General features: G+C 45.7%; 1 protein-coding gene across 2 annotated transcripts in view; it reads left to right on the top strand.

Moving 5' to 3' along the window:
- The first annotated feature begins 4,849 nt into the window (after positions 1-4,849).
- Positions 4,850-8,203, top strand: part of TAGAP (T cell activation RhoGTPase activating protein) — a 37,596-nt gene continuing 34,242 nt past the window's right edge. Inside the window, exon 1 of one of the 2 annotated variants that reach the window (XM_077782150.1) lies at positions 4,850-4,925. The gene's annotated coding sequence lies outside the window, so the exon portion shown is untranslated. Of the gene's footprint in view, positions 4,926-6,045; positions 6,086-8,203 lie in introns of those variants that run through there. The other variant, XM_021540421.2, reaches the window with a different exon arrangement.

Below are 8,203 nucleotides of genomic sequence, written 5' to 3'. Positions count from 1 at the left end.
GAAGGACTAAGGAGCCAGACACTACCACCCATCTGTGTGCCACTGAGAAATACTCATAGAGGGCTGCTCAACTGAAATATCAGCTAGGGGGACTGGCTGCAGAAATGGCCAGTGCATGAACCATTCAGGGTTTGTCTGCATTAATAGATTAAGAAGCACTTGAGAGTGCTCCCTGGCACTACAGCATAATTATCTAAAATCAGTATAAATTATAATATCACACAAACTGTTAAAGCCAGCCCTGAACCCTCTTTGGCCCATGACAAATAGCACTGTCATGCTCAACCCCTGCCCTCTTCAAGGCAGCAGCATACAGGGATTTTCCCAGTGGGAGAAGAGCCCTGCCTCAAGATGAGCAGCACTGGCTTACACAAGCATATCTTGAGCCAGGAAACCAGGAGCATCTGCAGGTTGTTTGGTTTGGCAGTGCAGCAAAACCAATGCCTTGAAGAGTGTTTGGATGGCATCCCCACACCTCTTGTCACCTGATTGCTAGTGACCTCAGGTGAAAGACAAAACTGGGAAGAGGTCCAGGAAAAAGCTCATTTAAAGTACTCATTGACCTCATGAACCCCTTTTCCTTCACTTTTTGGCAGCCTGATGTGCTGAGGTGGTCACAACTGCCCCTGCCCCAGCCTCCTCTGCACGCGCATGTACATGTGCCTGTGCCTGTGCATGTGCATGTGCATGTGCATGTGCATGTGCATGTGCATGTGCATGTACATGTACATGACATGACTGGCGAAAGTCCCTGTGAATTTCATTATGTTTCCTGGGAAAACTTGGTCGAGGAGAGGCAGGTTTACCTGCCACCACACCTCCTGGAAATCCTCTGGGCTGTTCTCTCCTACTTTTGGTGTCTTGTGGGCTTGGGTTTAAGTGATCACTTAAAGTGAACTAATGCTCACATTCAATGTTCCTGCCATTGATGGATTCTTTCAGGAGAAGAAAGACATGAGTTTGCTGTTTTCATAAGGACTCTCACCTATTGTGGTATAAGAGGGTAAAGAGCTTTTTGTTTTTCCTTAAGGATTTTAGAAGTATGTTAGCAGATGTGAGGGCATTTCTGAAAGTCATGAAGAAACAGAAGCCCAAGGTTTTAGAAATGGCATTGTTTTTCAGCTAGTGCTGGTTGTTACTTGCTGAAGAATCTGGCCACCCAAAAATCTCTTCAGATGGCAAAATCATGTCTCTGTATACACACTTGGAAAGGCTTTCTGAATGAGTGGAGACAAGCAATGCATTTGCACCTATAAACCAGCAGGACGTGGTTAGCTCATCTGAGGAAGGATGACTGAACTCTGGATTTTCAGGGTTTTTGGTGAAGTGCTTTGAGATAATAAAGGAGATTTAATTTTTGTGTCAGTTGCAAAAAGGAAATAATTTGCTGCAAGGGTTGTTGAGCACCATCAGTAACCTATATCCCACTACAATGTGCAGAGCACTGGGATACTTACTTTTTAGACTTTCCCTGCTGTTTTTCTGGTTACAGCCGAGTCTTCAGGCAGATCTCCTTGTGGGTGCCTGGCATGAAGCCCTTGCCTGGGGTGAAGCCCTTGCGTGGTGTGTGTAGGTGATTTCCTCAAGCAAATGGCTCCCAGTGAGTGCTCCTGAAATTCTGCCATCTGCAGATACCATCCTTGCATTATTTACTGTGTGCCTCAGAACAAGTACAGGTCACAGGCAGGAGTAAGAAGGGCTGGACCTAAACTTGTGGCAGAAACTGTGATATCCTCTGTTAAGCAAAAAAATATTTCTGTTAAGTGGAGGAAAACCCCTGGAGAGAGAAAGTATGATGTAATTGACAGTGAATACTAACATAACTGTGTTCAAATTCTCCCAGGTCTTGGAACACAGGGCAAAGTTAATTTGTCCTCTCTGCACCTGCTGCAGTGTTAAGTAAAAATCACATGTAGTTTTTTCCCACCAAAGCAGCAGCAACACTGGGGAATAAATTTGTTCTTCATGACATGACATGACATGACATTACCTTGTTCAATGAATCAAATAATAAGTCCCTTGTATTTGGAGTGAGAGGAGGAATATCAGGTCCAATATTTTCACTTGTGTCAAAGTGTGTACGTGTATATGTACAACATTTGAAATATACAGCTTATTTAATCTTGTTTATATGCATTTGGTAGATGAAATTGTGGCAACTCTAGAATAGAGTTAACATAAGAATAGTAGTAAGAGAAATAATTTGCTGTACACTGATTTGGGGACAGGAACAAAACCATTTTTCCCCACAGTGCTATTTTTCCTTGCTATCCCATGACACATCAATCCAGGCACCCTGAGCATCCTGCTGCCACCATCTGTAACCACCACACCCACGCTGGGTGGATGCTGGCAGGGTTGCATTTCCATGAGCATCCCCTTTCTGCTCTGCACAGAGACTACCTTTTGGCTGGTCCTAGGTGGGCTCAGAAGAGAGTCCTGGCCAGCCTCTCAGATTAAGAAACTGGTGTCTGCCCTTCCAAGGGCATCTTGTTTGGGAATCTGCACTAAGCAGTCCTTGTGGGTTTAAAGGGAGGCAGGATGACAGACAGCACTGACAGTGTTATAAGCTGGTGTGGTCAGAGCTCAGGATACAAAGAAGTAATCTGGGGAGAAAATGGGCCTCTGCCTGGGTCAGGATTCATCCTCACTTCCCCTGGGTGCAGCTATTTTACATTGCTTTATCACAAGGCTGGTGTTTTATCCTGATCTGCAAAACCAATAATGAATAGACCACGCCTTCCACACATGTGGCATTTTAACTGGAGCTAAAGGACTTCCCCCAGACAGAGTCCCAGTGGGCTCAGGCATGAAGACAACATGCTACAACACCTTAGGATGATCCTAGAAGGATAACCTTTCTCCAAAAGACATTTAACTCCATGAGCTCAGCAGTGGCTGCTCTGAGAGCAACATAGGCTTTGTCATGTACTGACCTTTTGTTGAGCAGCACCTGCAGAAAAACTCCTGGTAATAATGAGTCAACACCTAGAAAAGACTTGCTGCTCTGATAACAGACATATGCATATAATTAGCAATTTCAAAGTTCATTTCTTTGACTTCAGATTGCATATATTTAGGTGTTTGTCAAAAGTAGGCACCAACAAGGGCCATGATAGTGCAGGCATGGGAAAAAGCATTGCCTTCAGAAACCAGCTCCTCTGCAGGTATGAAGCAGTGTCACCTACTCCTGTCACACAAGGTCCCACACACATACACTGGGATAAATATACAGTGTAAAACTGGTACAAACCATGAGTAAATATACAAATCTCTCCTGTCTTTCACTGTTCCTAGAAGGAAGTGGTTTTCTAGTATCCCAGTGCAGTGCTGCTGCAGCTTCATGGCCATGTGTGCCAGCACCTTTCCCTGCAGCCAGAGCAAGGTGACTTCTCCTGCTGCTGCTTTACTTTTTTCTGCTGATAATAAGAGGGAAAATCATCTATCTCCTCTGGGAAGCTGTGTTTGCTTGGCTTACATGGGCCATGGCCCCATGGGGTGGCCTCAGCTAGCTGGGCTCCCTGTCACCCTTCTCAGGGTCTCAGACACCTTCGGGGAGCACACGATGCCTCCAGCTCTGCTCCATGAGGTGCAGGTGCCTGCCTTTTGTGCTGGGCTGGTTTGTACTGACCTGGTGAGATTGTGGTAGAGAAGATCTGCAGACACCAGCAGCAGGGCTTGTGTGCCATTTATATACTGCATGGAGTGGTATGCTGCTAACATACTTTCAGGAGTAAAAATCAAGAGTTAGAGGTTAAAGCTGATGAAATTCTGATGAATTTGAAACAAAGGTCAATAAAAAGCAGATGGTGTTTTTAATCTTTCCTTTTCCACTCAGTTAATAAGGCCAAATATTCAGAAAGTTATCTGTAAATATATCACCCTGCTGTCCAAGTATCTCAAAAAAATACTCCAACTACAACTTTAATAAGACAGGCATCCTCCCAAAAGGGCAGTAACCTGCCCTTTATTGGCCTCATGTCAACACTTGGCAGTAAGGAGCCATTTCTTGCCTCTGATGTTCCTCTGTTGTGTCACTTGTTCCTAAAATAGCCTCTTTCCTTAGCACTCATACTTGTGTTCAGATGGCAGGCAGCCACACAGAACCTGCTGTCCCGAAGCACAGATTGCAGGGATTTTAGATTTTCAAGAGGCAGGGAGCTTCCCTGTGGATTTAGAGGAGGCAGCTTACCCACCTCTAATGGAAAGCAGCTTGGTTGCCTCTGCATGCTGGGCTCACCAAGAGCAGTTTCCTCTCACCCTGCATTACAGAGTGTGGAGGTCTGTATCCAGCCCTTTTGGTCCAAGGGCCTTTTACAGTCAGGACAGAGAAGTGGGCACGTCTGGGAAAGGACATAGTTCCTGTTCTCCCAAGCCTGCTGCAGAAGTGGGGAGGGAAGAATGGTGCCCTGCAAGCATCTGTGTCTCCACACTGCCTGTAAAAGGAGCTCAGGTTGAGCAGCCCCTGTGCAGATGCTGGTGCCAAGGTTGCCCCAAGTGGGGCAGATACCTACTGGGGTGCCTTGGCTGGTGGCCCCAGGGCTTTGTGCACAGTGCTGTGGCTGTGCACCAGCTTTGGCCAGTGCCCCAGAGCTGAGTTGGCCCTGTGTGACAGCAGCTGTTGTGCTGACCACTGTGGGGCTTGGAGCCTTCACACTCAAGGGAAAATTTGGCAACATCCAGGAGTTAAGAGCACTAACACATATTCTCCTCCCACACAGACTTTGTAGCAATGACTCCTGTAAATGCTCAAACCTCCCCCCCCCCCCCCCCACCATTTGTGGGAGCTTTGCTTTTGTAGGAAGGAAACTGATAAAAACTTATTTTTGTTTTCAGCCCCTCAAGACTTTTCCTTCCCGCCGGTGTTCAGCACCATCGCTCTTATTCAGCAAAAGTTTGAGCAAGCCATGGCTACCTTCAGCCAGGTAGGTACATTGAGTGGCTGCACAGGTGTTTGAAGCCCAGGAGCAAAGTGGAACACCTTGGCTTGCCCATGCATGTGTCATGTGGCTCTGCTGTCAGTGTCCTGCACTAAAGCACCCCAGGCGACTTGCAGGTGCGAGAATACCTGTGGTGCCTGGCGTGGCTGAACTGGCAGAGTTGTGGCTGGGGGCTGCTGGTGTAGATGGGATGGACAGGAGAGGTGCTGGGAACTGCACTTCCTGGCATTGCATCCAGCTGCTCTTCTCACCCTCCCACCAGGCCTGTGCAAGACCAGCAGGAGATAAGCCTCTTCCCTCCATCTCTCCCACCCCAAGGGCTGCCAGTGCTGGCTTCTTGTTCATATTTGTTTCTACTAGTGCTGTTGAGAAGTTCCCATTGGCAGTTTCTCATTGGTGCATCCTGATTCTTTGTTTTCCTCCAGATTTTCTTTCTTTTGGATAGCAAAGCCTTCAAAACATGCAGAAGAGTTAGTTGTGATAGCATTTATTGCCTTATTTTACTACAGGTCATGACTTACCTGCACAAACCAATGGGAAATACCTGCTGATGTTGTTAGTGGCAGTGCCTCCTGCCTTGATTAAACTATTTCAAATAACCAGAACACTGTTATTTGAACTGCAGCTATTTCACCTCAATGCCCTGATTTCAACTCAAATAAATCCAGTGCAATTAGTCAAAGAGCTCTTCTAACTGGGCATGGTGGTTTTGCAAGTGGGCTCATTATGTGTTACCAAAAAATCTTCCAGGGGAAAGGCAGAAATGGCACCAATATCTTGGGTCTTCATTTTTCAAAAATCTGAGGCCTTGAGTACTCCTTGCATGGGGAAAGGGCAAGTTGTGCTGTGCGAGCTCTTATTAATTATTCTGCAGTTATGTCTCTCTTCAGAGAGAACACATTTTTTTGCATTCATTTCTTGACATGAACATCAGGAGCTGTCAGACTGTGAGAACGGCTGAGTTTAACACATTTTTTCTTTTGCTGGAAACATTCCTGATTGAAGTCTGTGAAGTGGCTCTGTGTGACACCTCCTGGCTTGCCATATGGCTCCATCTCAGAGCCCAGAAGCATCCTACAGCCCAGGAGGACAGGAGGAACTCAAATACTGAACGAGTGCTCTGTTTTCGTTGATGCCATAATTTGGTAGGTGTTACAAGTGAAAAATACTATCACACACCCCACCCTACACTCCTCCCCACAAAAACTACAAACTCCGGACACCTGCAGGAAAAAGGGGCTGTTAATGTCACTGTAGGAAGGAGACAGCAGCATCCCTGCGTTAGCAAGTGATGGGGGTGATCAGCTGAAGGGGCAGTTGTGCCTCTTGTCCAGCTCTGAGTTCCTCCTACCTTCAGCCTCTGGCTTTGGTTTTTGGACATCTGTCTATAAAAACAGAGTGTGCTGGGCAGGAAAGTTGTCCAAGTGCCTCATCCCCACTTCATGCTTCGTATAGGTCCTCCCTCTCATTTCTGCAAGAGGCAGCATTTACCAAGATCTCCTGCAGAGCATTCTCAGTGGTCTAATCCACACAGTTGCTGGTGCCATCAGCTAATTTGCAGCTCACACCAGCATCTCATTTTGCTCCTCCAAGCAGAGGTTCAGCAGTAGCTGCCACCTCCCTTTTTCCTGAGCCTTGCCTCCACATTGCTCTCCAGGCAGTGTGGGCAGGAGAGCTGTGATAGTTTCCACACTCTTTGCTCCTGTGGGTGGCTGCCTGCTTAGCCTATCCCTCAAGCTGTGCTAATTCTGGTAGCCTGGACAGAGCCCCAGTTTATTCATCAGGACCTACCTCACAGCACTAATGGCCATCAAAGCCTTGAATCAGCTCATCTTACAAAATGAAGTATCATTTCTAGTGAATACATTGGAGTTGATGAATACACAAAACCACTGAGGTGCAGAAGAGAGGTGTGAAAGTCAGGTCAGACCCAGCTTCCTTTGTGCTGCACACACAGTCCCTCCCCGAGACCTCACAGCCTTGTGACGAAGCCACTGGTGGCTTCACTGTGACGTGAAGCAATGTAAAAGGCTACAAAGCCCTATGGAAAGTGATTTTTTGAGTGTCTTCAATCAGCACAATCTAATCAGACTTGAAACAAAAAATGTCAGTTGTGTCTCAAAAAATGCTGCCATCTTGGGCAACACTCCAGACTGCTTTCTGCAGACATGGTCTAAAGCCCCTGTACCTATAGAAGCATAAAAAGAAAAGCCTCTATTACACTTCACAGCAGGAAGGTGGAATTATTACAAGTGACCATCCTCATGAAGCTGTCACCTTTCAGTATGGAGGGCAGTCACAGATGAAATATTCCCTGATATTTTTTTTTCTGTGCAGGCAGTCAGTTATGCATATGCCATGGAGCACTTACTGGAACACTATCCTGCATAGCCACTATAGAGAGAGGATGAATTTCACATGGCAGCAATAGCCTTTGTGAGCTGGTTGCCAAACTGTGAACCGTCCAGTCCTGACATTTTAAGTCTAAATGTGATTTTTTCTTTCCCCTTCAGAACTTCACAGACAACTAGACTGGGCTAATGCAGATGATTGTCAGGACTGAACCATTAGTAATTTCCAGAAAATTGATAAATTTATTCATCCTTCAGGTTCAATGGTTTAGAAACTTGTATCATCCAGCCCTCAAACCAATTCCTTATTGCAATAGCATGCAGGTTGTAGTCTAATCAACCAGTGCAGATCCAGACACTGCATGAAGCATTGGCTCATGAGATAAGAGTTACCAAAGTGTCTGGTTTCTGAATCTATTGGTAAATTATCGGTAGCATAAGGAAAAGGTAACATAAGCATAATCCTGTGCTTACTTTCTGGTTATTAACCAACAGGCCAATCAGAAATCCTTTGGATTTATGTTGGAAAATTACCAATGACAAACTTTGGGAAGTAAGTAAGGCAAATATTTTACTTTAAAGGAAACAGTCTCCATAACAAACTGCAACCATAAAGAAACTTACTCCTTGGGATGTCTAGAGGATATTTTCTGAAAATTTATGTTTAATTCGTACCAGACGCCTTGTGAACCTCTGAGGATTAGTTTGCATATTGCTCATTTGGTGCTAACTTCATTTCCCAGTCCTGACAGGGAAGATATTAATTAACGTGCATCCTCTTCAAATATTCATGGGAACAGGATGAATGTTTGAAACCTACCCCACATGTTTTCACTGAGTTTTCCACTGATGTCATGTTGGAGATGTCAGTGGACCCAGACCAACCCTTGCCATGGCTGCAGATGCAATTGC

The sequence above is a fragment of the Lonchura striata genome, chromosome 3 (assembly GCF_046129695.1).
Source record: "Lonchura striata isolate bLonStr1 chromosome 3, bLonStr1.mat, whole genome shotgun sequence".
In the NCBI taxonomy this organism is placed as follows: domain Eukaryota; kingdom Metazoa; phylum Chordata; class Aves; order Passeriformes; family Estrildidae; genus Lonchura; species Lonchura striata.
This window is presented reverse-complemented; position numbering and strand designations above follow the sequence as displayed.